Below are 16,819 nucleotides of genomic sequence, written 5' to 3' on the forward strand. Positions count from 1 at the left end.
TGATAATGTACCCAGACGTAAGACCGTTGGGTGCAAATGGATCTTCAAGAAGAAGACCGACGTGGATGGAAAGGTACATACGTATAAAGCGCGATTGGTTGCGAAGGGCTTTACTCAAACTCCTGGAGTTACCTATGAAGAGACCTTCTCACCAGTTGCGAAGATAAAGTCTATTAGAGTGATTCTAGCTATTGCCGCATTTCATGATTATGGGATTTGGCAAATGGATGTCAAGACCGCTTTCCTTAACGGGAAGTTGGCTGAGGATGTTTACATGGCTCAGCCAGAGGGGTTTGTAGATCCGAAGCATCCGAATAGAGTGTGTAAGCTTGAGAAGTCCATTTATGGATTGAAGCCAGCGTCTCGCAGATGGAATCTTTGCTTCGATGAGAAAGTCAAAGAGTTTGGATTTCTACGAAGTGAAGATGAATCGTGTGTATATGTCAAAGCCAGTGGGAGTGTAGTAAGCTTCCTTGTTCTATATGTCGATGACATATTACTCATAGGAAACGACCTCCCGACCCTACAGGAGGTTAAATCCTGGCTCGGGAAGTGCTTCGCTATGAAGGATCTCGGAGAGGCTTCCTATATTTTGGGAATAAGGATAGTAAGAGAGAGAAGTAAGAGACTAATAGGACTTAGTCAGAACACTTACTTAGAGAAGGTACTAAAACGTTTTAGTATGGAAAACTTAAAGAACGGAGAATTACCGATACAAAGCAATGTCAAGTTTAGTAAAACTCAATGTCCGAGTACCGAAGCCGAGATAGTTGAAATGAGCCGAGTTCCATACGCTTCCGCAGTTGGCTCAATCATGTACGCTATGACTTGTACTTGCCCTGATGTAGCCTTTGCTTTGAGCATGGTTAGTAGATATCAAGGGAACCCTGGCAGAGCCCATTGGATTGCGGTGAATAATATCCTTAAGTACCTTCGGAGGATGAAGGAATGGTTCTTAGTCCTCGGAGGGAGTGATGACTTGAAAGTGTGAGGGTATAGTGACGCCAGCTTTCAAACAGACAGAGACAACTACCGTTCACAGTCGGGCTGGGTCTTTACCTTGAATGGAGGAGCAGTAACTTGGAAAAGTTCCAAGCAGGAAACCGTAGCTAATTCAACGTGCGAATCAGAGTACATTGCAGCGAGCGAAGCGTCAAAGGAGGCAATATGGTTGAAGAACTTCATTGGTGATCTTGGAGTTGTACCTGCCATAAAGGAGCCCATTGAGATTTTCTGTGATAATGAAGGAGCGGTTGCCTTGACCAAGTAACCAAAAGATCATGGTAGATCACGACATATCGACAGAAAATATCACTTTATTAGACATCTTGTAGAAGAAGGACAACTCGTAGTGAAGAGGATATCATCAGAAGATAACCCAGCAGATCCGCTTACGAAGGGACTGAGTAGGGTTAAGCATTTGTAGCATGCTAGGAGTATTGGGCTGAAGGATTATATTAGCATAGATTAGATAGTATTAGAAACGCATAATAGATAAATGTAATTAACATTTGATGATTAAATAAAGGAGTTTTATTTATAAGTAATGTTACTGTCTTATGTTAATTGTTTAACTATTGTTTCACTTTGCATGTTTTGACTTCCAGAATAATTGAGTTTATTAAGAATAATCAAATTGTTCAAATAGTCCACAATCGTTCATGTGTTGGAAGTAGATATGAATGAAGATTGTCATGAATAGGTGTGTAGAGTGTCTAAATCGTTTAAGACATAGCAAAAGATTGTTGCAACGTTCATGAGTGCTTATGAACTAGTTTTGAGCATTGGAACAAACCCGTGCTTGCTGGAATCACCATATGGAATGTGATAAAAAGGGTGATCGCAAGATGATAAAATCATATAGTCTTAAAACCTAGATATATGGTTTGTTATTTGTTAATTGATTGTACATTGATAATGCGAAAACGCATTGGTAAATCGATGTTATAAAACGCATTGTTGTGTATAGTTGGTTAATGAATAAGTAAATGCATATAAGTTGGAGTTTATGTGTAACTTTTATCCTAAGAAGGAAAAAGTGATATCTCGACCGCTCGATGATTTGATTTGACTTATGTATCGGGCCCGGTCAGAACTGAATTGATGTGTTCGATTAAGTTTTATGTCAAATAAATCGGAGATCGAGAAACCAAATGCTAGACTAATCATTCCATAGAATTGTCAGCATGATATCTAACAGAGGACTGTACGATCCCTTATCTAAAGGACAAGATTGATTAGATCAGAGTTTGACAGCATCTTTGAGAGCTACGATTGCAAATCGGAATGTACCTGCGCATATAGTTACTAGACTTATCCAAGTGGGAGACTGTTGGAATAGTGTCTAAGGCTGCAACTATATTAGGCAAGTATTTGACCCGATTGAGCATGGTCCTTTTGGGTTGCTTTCACCATAGCAACTTGGTAGGATGATTTATTATGAGAGAATAGATATTATTAATATATTATGAGAATAATATAATGAATAATAATATTGTTATTTGATTAATATAAGTCAAAGATTAATTAGTATTAATTTGGTGACTTAAAGAGATTAATTAAATAAGAGGGTATTAACTGTTAATTGTTTGATAGTTACACTTTAGGGTGTAAATCCTTATAGGATATGGGTTGGACGAATTCTAGGACTTGGGATAGCCTCATATTCGTCCATGGCTTATCTATGGAAAGGATTGGGATTGCTTAGAGTCTAAGTTATCCAATTAGGGTTTAAGGGTGAAACCCTAGGAGCCTTACAAGTATAAATAGACCCCTTGGGATAGGAAATTGGCACCTCCTCTACAGCAAGGATACCCTGGCCGATTTCTTCCTCTCTCATCTCTCTCAAATCATTATCTTTGCTAGTTGGTGCTTGTAAGCCATTAGAGGAGTGACAAGTGTGACTCTAAAGCTCCAAGAACAAGAAGATCAAACAAGTGTTTCAAGGTATGATTCTAACTCTGGTTTTGTGTTGTTCTTATACCTAATTAGCCATTAGGAGTCTTGGATTCAATGCATGTTTAATTAGAGAAACGTAGATCCAAGCATTAGGGTTTGTATGCGCACATAGGAATGTTCTTATGTACAAAACCCATCATATATATATATACACACACACACACACCCCTTGATGAATAGTTTCCACCATCATAAGCATGTTGTTCCCTTTCTCTATCAAAGCTTCTACTTCTTCTGCCATAGTTTTCAACATCAAAGCTTCTTCTACCTCTATTGTATGCATCATCTTTAGTAGTACAAAGTAAAAATCTTCTATGTCATCTGTGATTAAAAGGAAGATTTTTGTAAATTCTGGGAGTTTGATAACAAGGGATCAGAAATTAAAATTTTTGAAACATCGGTGGTAGTGGTTGTGGAGGTGAGAAATGATTGTGGAGGCTGTGAATGTGACAAAATGGTAAATTGCCAAAATAACCCTACATGAACTTTGGAAATGATGGGTAACAGAGTAAAAGAGGATTTTCATTTCACCTGATCAATCCATGGGAAAAACCCTTCTTTTAATTCATCAGCATAGCAACATAGCATGTTGCATGCTGTAGCTTTCTCGCCAAGGACACTAGTTTTGATCCAAATTATCTTATCTCCAAGAGTAATAGTCTCAATGTTGCAATATCAAAGGGTAAAATGGTCATTAACTCTCATTCAAACATTTCATTTATTAAAAATCACACCTTTCATCATCAGACTCATCAATATCATCATCCGAATCATCAGCAGAAGTAATTGTAACATCTGGTTTAAGTTGAATAAAATGAAGCAATGGTGGCATCACAACATTCACGTAAGGGAGAAAATCCTGCCCTAGGCACTTGCAGAGTCTTGCCCATGCCTACAACAAAAATATATAATTATAAATTTATAATCTTTAATTCAATTTGTTTTAAAAGATTATGTTTAAGAACAGAAAAAGAAAAAAAGCATACTTGTAACATGTAGCTTATTGTTGGATCATTTGTCTCCAATTGGGAACCTTGAAGTGACATAAGGACATCCATAACCTTGAAACATGTAATAAATTATAACTTTCCAAGATGAAAAAATAAAAAAATTTGTGAATTACATATTTATAAATATATATAAGTATACCTGTTTAGCATCATCTTTGAACTTATCTTTTCCAACAGCCATTCCAACTAAACTAATACACTCCATGGATTTGGCACGAAGCATACAATTATCTTTATCAGTTGCATTCATGAGTATAGCTTTCAAGTATGGCAAAATTGCATCATAATACTTTTGAAAATGCTCCTGGAAACGCCCCTTCTGATTCAAGCTCACTTATGATGCTCTGTACGACCTAATAACAAACAAAGTGTTATTCAGATTTCTCAATCAGCTCTAAAAAACTTAATTTTTTTATTGAAATAGCCAAAAAATTGACAAGGAGGCACGCATTCATGAGGGAAGCATATAGGAATTCCCATGTCAACTTCAATCAGTCAAAGGTGGGTCAACAGAAACAGGATACCATCTGATGACTTTTAGTTCAGAAAAAAAACTAGTCCCATGGCATTTCATCGAACAACTTGCCTACATAATCTTCATGAAATGTATCAGGAGTGTTCCTTGAGTAGTTATCTGCTTCATCATCTGGCCCAAACTCATTAAAACTGAATTATATATAATGGAAATGTATTTAGAATATACCTTTGTGGTTCTTGGAAAGATCCAGTATTAGTAAGGACAAAGGGAGTCATCATAAGTTCTTTCTTGAAGGAGCTATCTTCCTTAATCAAAACACTAATTTCATCAAAAATAGACAATAGAATCCCAGGCTCAGAGACAAGTTCTGGAATGCGATTTAACATATAGCCTTTATAAAATTGGACTCGAGAAGGTTCTCTGATGTCTAATGAAAGTACATCGTTGGAGTCTGGTGAGAGCATTATCTAGAGTAGGATTGCGAGAACTAGAAGCTGCAACATAAATACATATATTATATAGATATATCATATCTTTCTTCGATTTCCTGCTTCTAATCCCAAAACTTGAACAATAGCTCTTCTTCCTCCTCCTTGACCTGGAATCATATGAATCGTCTGAACCATTGATGAGAAGAACTTGAAGATGAAAGATGGAAATAGAGGTGGAGGAGAATAAGGGAAACCAGATACAATAAAAATGAAGGCCAAAGACCGCCTAAGAAGTGATCGATGCCAAAAAATAGGGGGGAAATGAAAATTGCTAAAATCGCATGAGAGAATCCATGAATTTTAGGGAAAATACCACCAGTTGTTTGGGGTTTTTCTTAGTAGCATGATTTTTATAATTCTTTTGGGATTTCATTATGTAATTTTTGGGAGTGCAATTCGATGATTGATAGTAGAAGGGTTTTTACAGAGAATGAAGATCTAGAGGAGAGGGTGAGGATGCGTATCACGAGTGGTTTAAAATAGTGATGGGGGGTTTTATAATCCGTGTAGTGCAACAGTAAAGAATGGTTAGAGAAGATGGTCAGAGACACTTGGTGGTGCGAGATCGGAGGTTAGGTGGTGGTGCGATGTTGCTATGAAGACGAAGGCCTAGGGCATTTTCTTGCTAATTGGAAGAGGCGGGGAGGGGGGTTTTAATTTTTGGGATTCAATAGGCGGGTGAAATCCTGCCTTAAAAACGCGTGTTTCATTAAAATATTATAAAGCGACACATTTAGACGACGCGTATTTTATAAAAGGCGCCCTCCGCATTTCCTTTTTTTCTTTTTTATGACCTAATTTTAGGGCACGCACAAACGCGTGTCCTCTATCCTTCAAATTTTTCAAAATTGACATTATTTTTTAGGGCACACACAAATGCGTGTCTTCTATCAGAGAGTGTCATTGTTTGCGCGTCATTAAAGGGCTTTTTTCTAGTAGTGTTTGTTTGATTCGAATAAACTAATTCCATACAGATGTAATTTTGATTTACTATGTTATCGTAGAAAGGGCTAGAGCTTGATTTCAAAATTAGTACTTATATACACAAAAGTGGTAGTGTTTTCTGTCATATCAAATCTCCGAACATTACTCGTTATGAAGTTCAATCAAGGTAGCGATTTTTTGTTGGTACGTGTTTGTAAGTAACTTGTTTGGCATCAAAAAGGTCAACAAGTGAGATTATTTCAAAATGGTCTAATTTTGAATTTGCTTTCATGATGATTTGTTGCTTTGAATATTTTTGCTTCATGTTTTCTTGGATTTAATTTTGTAAATTTCAAAGTTTACTAAGATATTTTCTATCTATATTTCTGTCAGGAGCATGGTGGAGATCTTAATGTAGCAGTTAATGCACATTTCACAGAAGGAGATAGAAACATTTTACTTTCTTACATATATTTCACTTATGTTGTTATAGAAGACAGACAACCCCCATTGCTGCCCCACCTGAGGATTTCATGGATATAGATGATCCAACTATTCCACCTCAGAGACCTCCTCTCTCCCTCTTTCCTTCTGCTAGAGATATCAACATGAACCTATTCTCTCTTCTTGATCCAAACTTCACAAGAAGTATGTTTGATACTGGGCCAAGGTTCAGGGGTAGTGAACCATTTTTGTCTCATCCAAGAGAACTAAGGCATATTCCAGTTGAGGTCGTGGATGGGCCAAGTACAGAATCAAATCATTCCGGACATGATCCATCAATTGAAGATGTCACAGAAACAACAACAGAAAATGTCCCAGAAACCCGTGCACATGAGATAGCTGGTAGGTATCATGTGACAGAGTATCTTATTGTCTTATTAATCTTTATTGTCTTCTCTTGCATCTAAAATTACCATATTACCCTTATTTTTGTTTTTTCTCAAAACTGGATTTGAGGAGGACAAGAATTTCCATGTAGTTTTAAATTATGTGATAGCTGGTAAGTATCATGTTACAGAGTATCTTGGTTCTGCTGCATTCAACAAAGCTATTCAAGCACATGATCTTCACACTGGAATGGATGTGTGTGTGAAAATAATAAAAAAACAACAAACTCTTTTAACCAGAGTCTTAATGAGATAAAGCTTCAAAAATATATCAACAATAATGATCCCAGTGACAAATATCACCTTCTCATACTTTATGATTACTTTTACTACCGAGTAAGTCAAATTCATAACTTTTTTTATTAATTTGATTTTCCCTTTTTGTATTATTAACTTGTTTATAATAAATACTTTCAGGAGCATTTATTAATCGTTTATGAACTTCTCAAGGCAAACTTATATGAATTCCATAAATTCAATAGAGAATCCATAGGAGCGCATTAAATTCCTACAACTCCAATAGTGTTATTGTATCAGTGATCAACTTCTAATAATGTATACTTGATGGTTTTTGAGAGAGGGCCTTTAGCATTTCTTGATGGTTCAGCCCAGTTGTTACATGGCTATGTTTTCCATGGTATCGGCATGAAGCAAGTTTCATCCTCGGCATCTGTATGTATATATCTCTCTGAGAGGATAAGTGTCTTAAGTAGCTTAAGATACTCACTGGCTACATTTTTAGCATAGGTCCTGTGAGTTGAAACCTTCCTTTTGATATTTCAATGTTGAATCATATTTTAATCTTTTATTACACATCAGGTCTATGTGGAGGTTGAGAAATCGAGCTAGGGAGCAGATACTTAAGGAGCCTGGGAAGTCATTGGCTGCATTACTAGGCACTGTAAATGGCTTATTTTTAATTTTAGAAGTAGCAATTGGCCATTTCAGTGCAACACATTAGGCAAGTACCCTCCATTTCATATGCTACTTAAAAAGGTAGACAAAGGATAACTTAGGTTGTGTTTGGCGCGTTTAAGCTAAGTTATTTTTTGAGGTGATTGTAATGTAGTGTTTGTTGAGACAACTAAAGTAGCTTCTAAGCTAGCTGAGATAGTTTCTTGATAAGCTCATGGGCCTTTTCCAAATCTACCCTTATATATTCAACTAGGCTGGCTACCAAACACAACCTTAGTTCAAGTTGATTGGATGTTAAGGCTATGTTTTCTCTACTTTTTTGAATGGGACAAAAATTTGCTAACTTTCAATTAAATTTTCATTTTGCAGATTGGATTTTTTGTTGATGGGGGTTACTTGTTTCCTTTGATGTTTGAGACACTGCCATATGTAAACCAAGAAAGTTCTCAGCGGACTGATTGTCAGATTAGAGATGCCATTAACTTGATTTATTTGAATCTAAACAAGCTGGATGTCTACTTATCACTCTTGGTAAGATCTTTCCCCTTTCCCCACTTATAAATACTATCTTTTTTAATTTTAAAACCCTTACTATAATAATTCAAACTCGATTGTATGGCTGTGGACATAGTTTATTCTTTAGAATAAACCAAGCATACACTATTTTTTGTGTGCTTTGTCTTATGTATGTGATGCCATATTCCTATGGGTTTCACGAATTCCTAAAAGGTTTCTACCTTTTGGCCATGTTCTTCAACAGGAAATTATTGGGAGAAAAGATTGAAACCCATGACATTTTCCATTTATAGCTTTGCTTTAGAAAACATTCTGCTTATTTGGAGGTTGAATAATTGACATTTACCAACACTTTAGCGTATACAATTTTTAGTACAACCTTTAAAACATTTTTAGTACCACATGTAGAAATGCTATAAGTTGCAAAAAAGACAATCTGAGCATTTTGTTCATGAGGATTAGAAAAAAAAAACAATTGATGATAATCATCACGCATTTAAGCATTTGAAAATGCGATCTTTTGGTGTCACGGCCAATGGCTCCAGGTTTTTATAAACCGATACCGATACTAATACATTAAAAAGAGTTTTACACTTTATGTTGTATCTAATGATTAGGCTTGTAAGGTACCTACCTATATATATATATATATATATATATATATATATATATATATATATATATATATATATATATATATATATATATATATATATATATATATATATATATATATATATATATATATATATTGAAAACTAAGATACGGTAAATGATATTGGTTTGTCCTAGGTTGCCAAACATCAAAAGCCAAGGACAATGACACGTCATTATTGGATGTGCTACATTATTGAAAGCAAGTGAATTTTTTTTAACAAGTGAATTTTTTTTGTTTTTTGAAATGAAAACAAAATTTGAATGTTTTCTCTTAAAAACAGGACAAGTCTTTGCGTGTTCGTTATATAGTTGCTAATCAATTGTATGAACTATGTGAAGGTGTGGGCCCTGAACCCACCAAGTATGTTCAATTTTCAAATCCAAAATAGTTTCTTTTCTTTTTATTTTTCTATTTTCTTTTTCTATTTTCATTTTTTAACATTTTCCATCTAAATTATAACAGGGGTGAGTTAGTTCCAGCATACGCTGAGGCTACTTTGTGTTAATGAAGCTGAAGTACGTATTGCAACTGCTGAAAAAGTCACCCAATTTTGTCGTATTCTTTCCCCACAACTTGCAATTCAACATATTATTTCATTTGTAAAGGTACAATCTTTAATAAAAAAAACATGGTATCTTACATTTATATTTCTTGTTTTTTTTTCATTTTTTTTATTTTAATAAATATACAAAAACCAAGATAGGCCACCATTGCGAATGATCTGACTTGAGCTTATGATGGACACTACTTGTATAGTTGTAGCCAGGTAGGTACTTTATTGGATTATGAATACGTTTGAATGTTGTTTAATTTGTCAACTTACTACTTAATTTGTGTTTTATCTAACCAGTGGATGGTTATTGGGGAAGACTACATTGGACTCTTTGCAATAAGAGATATTAAGAAGGTATGCACATATTTTGCTGCATATTATTTGTTGTAATACACATATAAATGTAACTATAGTGCTATATCTTGCATGTAATGTCTACTGTATTCACATGTCATGGTATATTATATTCTTAAATTAAATTGTGATAATAACACAGTTCCTATTGGGTCAACAGAAAGACAAGTTTCCTTTGAAAGATGTTCATCAGAAAGTAAAATAGAGTAGCATATGGATGTTTCCTTTAATAAAGTGAATGATGTAATTTTAAAGCCATAATTGCGACCAGGAGTTGTGGTTGTCGATCGATTTCAGGTGATGTACTTCAGATACTTTTCCTACATATGGACCCAATATTATCCCTCCCCAGACTTAAAATGCTTTCAGTTAAGTTTCTAATTATCTACACATATAATCAGCATAAAGAATCTCTTATATTTTATGTAAGTTTAATTAAAATAAATAGTCCCTTGTTTTTTTTTAGGATACCATGAGAGATTCTACTTCAATCCAGGTGAAACTGGCTTCAAGGTCCGTTTTTTATACAATCATACCCATGTTTCATATTAAATCGGCACTTTGACTTTTCAATGTAAGGTTAAGGTAGTCATTTAGTCTTTTGATAATTTATATTTTATTGTGCAGGTGTTCCAAACCAAGTTTGCTAAGATAAGCATGGGTATGAATTTCTCAATCCTTTTACCTAATTGCTCTCCTCCCAACACGTTAAAATTAATGAATGTTTTGATTTTTTTTTGGCACTAACACTTGGATGATGCTTACTTTGACTTGCTGTTGGAGAGGGTAGTGGAGTGGGCTTGCTGTGTGCTGATTGTGTGTTTGATGGATGAATTGGTCCTGATTTGTGGTTGGATACTTAAGGTGATGAATGCCACAAATTATTCTCATTATTGTTTGTTTTTTTATGTTAGTGTTGCGATAACATATGTATTTAGCTTTCAAGGAGATGACTGCCTCATCTGTCGTGGGTCACGCTCCATATTACTGCTTGCAGCAGAAGCAGAAAACGGTGCTGATTTGTTTCTTTCTACTTAGTATTTCTTACTGGTTGTGAACAAGCCTCTCATCTCACATTTGAGTTTATAGGAATCAACAATCACTATGAAACTTCTAGTGTTTAGATTTCTTACTAGTTGTGAACATTTGTTTCTTCCCTTTCTACCATTCACTTGCAGGTTGATGATTTGTCAAGAATGTTCAGACTATTTTCCAAAAATACCCCATGGATTGGATCCTGTCTCTAGTATGTTTAAAAAGGTTTGTGATTTAGAATCTTTGGAGGAAACGAGACTCAAGTAAAAGTAAACACACAGAGAGTTGTTGGCACATAGTAAGCTAGATAATGCAATTGTATATAAATAAGCTCATTTTTTATAACATTTACTCACTATTGGAATAAATATTTGTATTTGAAATATTAGTGAAATGAATTATCTTTGTTATTTATGGTATTTTATTTTGTATTATGAGATTTTTAATGTATTATTTAATTTTTAAAATTAGTAAATCTATAAATAATTTTTTTTTTAAACATTTAAGATTATGATACGCAAAAATGTGTGTCATCTTCATTTATGACATGGCCTTTCTTGATAGGGGCTTTCTTGATGCGCATTGCATGTCATTAACACGCGCATCGTAAGGTTATGACACGCGAATGCGTGTCGTCTTCCTTTATGATAGGGCCTTCCTTGATACGCATTGCGTGTTGTAAACGCGCGTCGTAAATGAGCATCGTAAATGCGCGTCGTCTATAGACGACGCGCAAAAGTGCGTCATCTCTCTTTATGACAGGGCCTTCCTTGATGCGCATTTTCATGCCATCTGAGCCTTTTACGACATGCAATGAGTGTCGTAAAACGATGTTTTTCTAGTAGTGAACCTTTCAACTAAATGGGTAACAACTCCTCGTGGAATTTATTTCCATTCAAGCTGATGATGATGTTTTTAATGCAACTGCTAACAGGTATGAATTTACCACTGGCAACTTCTACAACTAGAGTATTATCTTTTTTATCTACATGCAATGGTAGTCTTCCGCCAAATTTATGCGATATAAAGGAGTAATTTCCTCCAAAATCAAACAATATATTGGCAGGCAATCCATTTACAAGAAAGGTACCTGAGCGACACCTACTTGATCTCATTCTGCTTCCAAGGTCATCTAGAATTCTCTTGCCTTTGGCCTTTGTGGAACATTAGGCCTTGCTATCTCTTTCTTCTTTATGCAATCCTTAGAAATATGACCTTCTTCATTTCATCCGTAACACACCCTCTTGTTGGATGTACACTTATTTACGTAATTCCCAGTTTTCCATATTTGAAACAAGTCACCTCCTCGCCACGTTTTCCAGAGTGTTGTTTTGTACTTCTTACAAAATTTTGTTTTACTTCCTCCTCCTCTAAACTTCTTAGAACCAAAATTTGATAATTTTCTTTTCTTGTTGGACCTGGAACATCCCTCAAACTTTCTCTTCTCGCCAACTTCAACCTTGTTGGCGGTTCTGTCTTTGATAATTTCTTCAACAGACTTAGCAACCCAGATAGCCACCTCAAGAGTAGCATCCGGGCGTACTGCCACAACGTACTCCTATGGCAGTCCCTTCGTATACTTATCTGTTTTTTCTATCTCATCAGGGACGATGCGCAAACCAAACTCCATCTTGTCTGTGAAGGCATTGGTGTACACCTCAATGGACATGTTGCCCTTTTTCAACGTCAAAAACTAGTTCTCTAGTTCTTGCAGGTTTTGGGCTTAGCAGAACTTTCGTTTAAAGTGTACCAAGAATTATGCCCATTTCAGTTGTAGTGGTTCATTGGAGCTTATGATCTTTCCCAGAGTGTTCCACCAATGAACAACATCACCCATAAACTAACCCACATCATAAGTGGTTTGTAGCTTACCCTTGCAAGCATATGTTATGAAAGAGAGCTCCATTTTAGAGATCCAGTCCATAACTCCGATTGGATCTTCTTTCCCAGTAAAATTTGATGGCTTTCAAGTCATCAGGTCTTTATATTTCCATACGTTCCTTTCGATTCCTTCATTCTGGTTATTTATTCTCACCACCAACGGTTCAGCTTGACTAACGGTTCTACTAGAATTCCCTTCTTCTGATTGTTCAATGTTCAGTTTAGGCTGTACAATAGGAACAATAGGTCCATCCCTATTATGTTGAAGTAGACACCTTCTCTCATCCATCTAACAATCCAACATCATTTGTGTCATTTTTTGTACTCCTGCCATCATGATTGGCTCGGGTGCAGCTGCTAACTCTAGTGTACGCTCAATCACTCGTGGCTCAGGCTGATGGTTTCCATTAGCATTTCCAAATCAGCTTCGAGTTATCATCATGTCGATCTATACAATAAAGTAGGCGAGTTTAGATCTTTATTTACGGTAGATGTTGAATCCTCTTTGTCACTCCGAAAAGTTACATGCTAGCACTAATATCGTAGTTAAACGTTTAGAAATTTGAACACATAAAGTTTTTAGATCTGGTCAGCAAAAGACCATAGATCCGATCAAGTAATAACATATACTACATATAAGGTATAAGTCTTTAGCACATAAAAGCAATTTAGGCATCTTTCCTAAAATAAGCTAATGCTCGTGTATATATATTTCCTAAATATAGTAGAAACTCATCTTGCCCGTGTATATATATTTCCTAAATATAGTAGAAACTCATCTCACACCCATCTCTTAGCATTCTAACTTTAAGTCTATAAATCCTACAAATTCCTAGTTAGCTTAAACTAATGTTATGATACCAACTGTGACACTAACAATTTCATGGCCAGAAAAAACCGATTTGTTTATGCTTTATTTAAAAATTAGAGTATCCTTTTAAAGAATAATATTGCGGAATTTCTTCCCAAAAATATGATAAGTATATTATCAAAAGATCTCCGAAGAAATGTGTTTTCATTATATTAAAAACGTTGGGATGCCATCGTCAAAACAATGCATAAGAATAAACAGAAATAATACAGGCCTTACAAACATCTATTATTCTAATGGCCTATAATACATAGATCTCTCATTTGATCATCACACTTGTGCTCTTTTTCCACTACCTGTAATACAATAAACTGAGTGGGTCAGGCTTATGAGCCTGGTGAGCACATAGGGTTTTCAACCCACAATAATTAAGATTTTTTTTTTATCAAATCATTTAACTTGTTTACCCGTTCCTTTTATCCTCACTTTTTGTCCCTAAAGCATCTAATTCAAGGGACCTAGCCTAAGGATTATCATCAGGAGGACAATACTGTTGGATAAGGTGTCTAAGTCCATAACTATTTCTGGTATGTACTTGACCCGACCCGGCATGGTCCATTTGGGTTGCATGGCACCATGCAATTGGATAGACTAAATGAGAGAAATAACGCTTGGAGATTATTAATATATTATAAGTTCTAATATATTAATAATATTATTTGATTAGTTTGATCAAGAATTAATTTAGAATTAATTAAGTGATCAAAAGATAACTAATTAAATATATGGGTTGATTAAGTAAATCATCCATATCTTGTATAGTGGGCTAAAAGGCTCCATGGATCATCAAGTTGGGTTCCACCCATAGGATGCTCCATGGATGCTCCATGGGAGTTACAAACCCATGGGTCATGGAAATGAAGAGTCATGACACATTAGGGTTTAACCCTAGATGTGTCAACACTATATAAGAAACATGTCTCCACCTAAAATCGGCTACAACACATACACACTAAGTTATAGAGGGCTTGGCCGATTTTTGTGAAGTGAGTATTCTCTCATAAGTTCTTCCAAGAGCATTTGGTGTTGTGTGAAGCATTTGAGGCATCACACTTGGGGTGCTAGGCTCACAAGGTTTCAAGGAACACAAGCAACAACAAGGTAAGTTATTCTATCTATACTTTATGTTAAAATTGTTCCCCATGTATGCTAGATAGGAATATAACCTTGGAAATCAACTTTGCATGAAAAATTAGACAAACATAGATCTAAGGTTATTAGGGTTGCATGTACACTTAGGAAGTGTTAGAATGCTCAAAACCCATCAGTGGTATCAGAGCCTAGGCTTGTTTGTTCTTATTTGTGCTTAAAAGTTGAAAACAGAATCGAAAATTTGCTGTCTGCGAACGGACTCGTCGAGTCTATAGGGGGGACTCGTCGAGTCCATGTGTATCTTCAACCAACTCGGCGAGTCATGTTCATGCACTCGGCGAGTAGGGTCGAATGAGTGCAGAATTTCGATTCAGTTGCTGGAAAATGAATTAGAAACATTACCCTAAACTGTTTTAGTAAATGTAAACTTGTTTTTGGTGGTGTAATGTTTTGCTAATTCATTTACAACAACTAGTTATCAAAATTACAAAGTCTTATGTAATTTTTGATTATGTTCATATTCATGTTCTTGTTCTTATGATGTTTTAGATGATCATAGGAATTATTTGTAACCTATTTGGTAGTTTAATTCTTGATCATAATGTGTTTTAATGGAGTCCATAACTTATCCTTAAGTTATGGAAAACCAAGAGTCACACTTGAGTTAAAACCATTAAGAAAACACAAGAGTTATAAAAATGAAGAGTCTTCATTTTATGACTCTATTAAACTCATAAGTTACAAGAAATGAAAAGTTTTGAAAGTTACAAAACTTGCCCTCAAGTTTTGGAACAAGTAAAGTTAAGTTAAAACTTTAGTTCCAACCCCTAGAATTTTAAAAGTTAAAATTCAACCCTTATACTTATATTATGATAATTTAATAATTATATATATATGTATAAGAATAAAGTCGTCTTACCGCTAGTACGCCTCATTCACGAAGCCAGTCTATAAGGTGGGTATAAGGTTGTTGCCTATAAAATGGTGACTTAATGGGTGAATATTCTCACCCACCGCTTGCTTGACTGGTGGAGGGTCGTTAGCCGAACGGGTAAGACAAGGACTTATAAATTCTCATTCAAAGTATGATGAATATATAAAGTAACTAAATGTTTATTAAATTCCCAATCTTAGTTACTTTAGGAAAAATGTGAATAAGGTGCTAATCCATGAAATTACACTTTACACTTTGTCTGAGTCGTTGGTGGAGCGTGTGTGGTTAACCGGCACACTAACTTGGACTTAACAAGGTAGGTAAAGGGTGACTTAAGGTTTATTATAGTATCGGTGGAGCGTGTGTGGTTTACCGGCACATCGATTGAGTGATAAACTTTAAGGGTACCAAGTGATTTGCATGGTTACTTCACACCTCGTTTTGTGATCCTCGGCATCCCAGTCACAAAACCTGGAGGGCACTCCCGAGATTGAAACATGCCTTTGAAAAGTTCATTGGATCTCAAAGAATCTAGGAATTTCTAAAACCAATAAAAACTAAATATTTATTATTTCGGTTTTCGTGGTGGAAATTGGTGAATCGTCATTCACCTACCTTTCAAATATGGTATAGCTTAGATTACGGCATACCTCTTCTAAGTTATATTATATTGTGATTGGATCCTAGCCTTAATATTACATTTGGGTGTTTTATTAAGGACTCTCTTAAATCTAAACTAAACTTGTTCTTCTTTTTCAGATGTCTTCAACTAATGCTTCTGGCTCGAATCCTAATGGCTCCTTTACTCTTATGAGTCTATGTGGGAAAGTCACCTTTGATGGATCCAACTTCAATAAGTGGATCAGAAACATCAGGATGATTACCCGCTACGAGGACAAAGAATATGTCCTTGACAAGGAGCTTAAGGAAATTGACGAGTCCACTGCAACTCCCCAGGAGATCGCTGACTTTCATACTCATGAAAGAGATGCAACCAAGGTGGCTTGCATCATGTTAGCCACCATGACAGCTGAACTCCAAAAGTCTTATGAAGACTTCTACCCTTATGAAATGCATCAAGATTTGATGGAAAGATACCATCAAAGTGCACGACAAGAGAGGTACGAAGTCATCTGCTCCATGATAACAACCATGATGAAGGACGGAGAGTCCGTCACGAGCCACATGCAGAAAATGCAAAGGTATGTGGATCGTTTGCTGAAGCTCAATGTGAACTTTCCTGAGGAGCTTGCAATAGA

At 35.6% G+C, this 16,819-nt stretch overlaps 3 long non-coding RNA genes across 3 annotated transcripts; 2 read left to right on the forward strand and 1 right to left on the reverse strand.

Moving 5' to 3' along the window:
* Window positions 1-3,806: 3,806 nt before the first annotated feature.
* LOC145047746 (uncharacterized) lies at window positions 3,807-4,191 on the reverse strand. The gene is made up of 3 exons (XR_013682389.1): window positions 4,108-4,191; window positions 3,945-4,019; window positions 3,807-3,850 (listed from the first exon to the last, which is right to left on the reverse strand). It is a non-coding gene; the product is annotated as an uncharacterized LOC145047746 (long non-coding RNA).
* A 5,117-nt stretch (window positions 4,192-9,308) lies between these two features.
* LOC145046241 (uncharacterized) lies at window positions 9,309-10,105 on the forward strand. The gene is made up of 4 exons (XR_013681982.1): window positions 9,309-9,445; window positions 9,544-9,606; window positions 9,691-9,747; window positions 9,908-10,105. It is a non-coding gene; the product is annotated as an uncharacterized LOC145046241 (long non-coding RNA).
* Window positions 10,106-10,379: 274 nt separating this feature from the next.
* Window positions 10,380-11,201, forward strand: LOC144998778 (uncharacterized). Its single transcript, XR_013660426.1, has 2 exons — window positions 10,380-10,759; window positions 10,926-11,201. It is a non-coding gene; the product is annotated as an uncharacterized LOC144998778 (long non-coding RNA).
* Window positions 11,202-16,819: the final 5,618 nt, after the last annotated feature.

Source organism: Lactuca saligna, chromosome 5 (assembly GCF_052625555.1).
Source record: "Lactuca saligna cultivar CGN05327 chromosome 5, ASM5262555v1, whole genome shotgun sequence".
Lineage (NCBI taxonomy): Eukaryota > Viridiplantae > Streptophyta > Magnoliopsida > Asterales > Asteraceae > Lactuca > Lactuca saligna.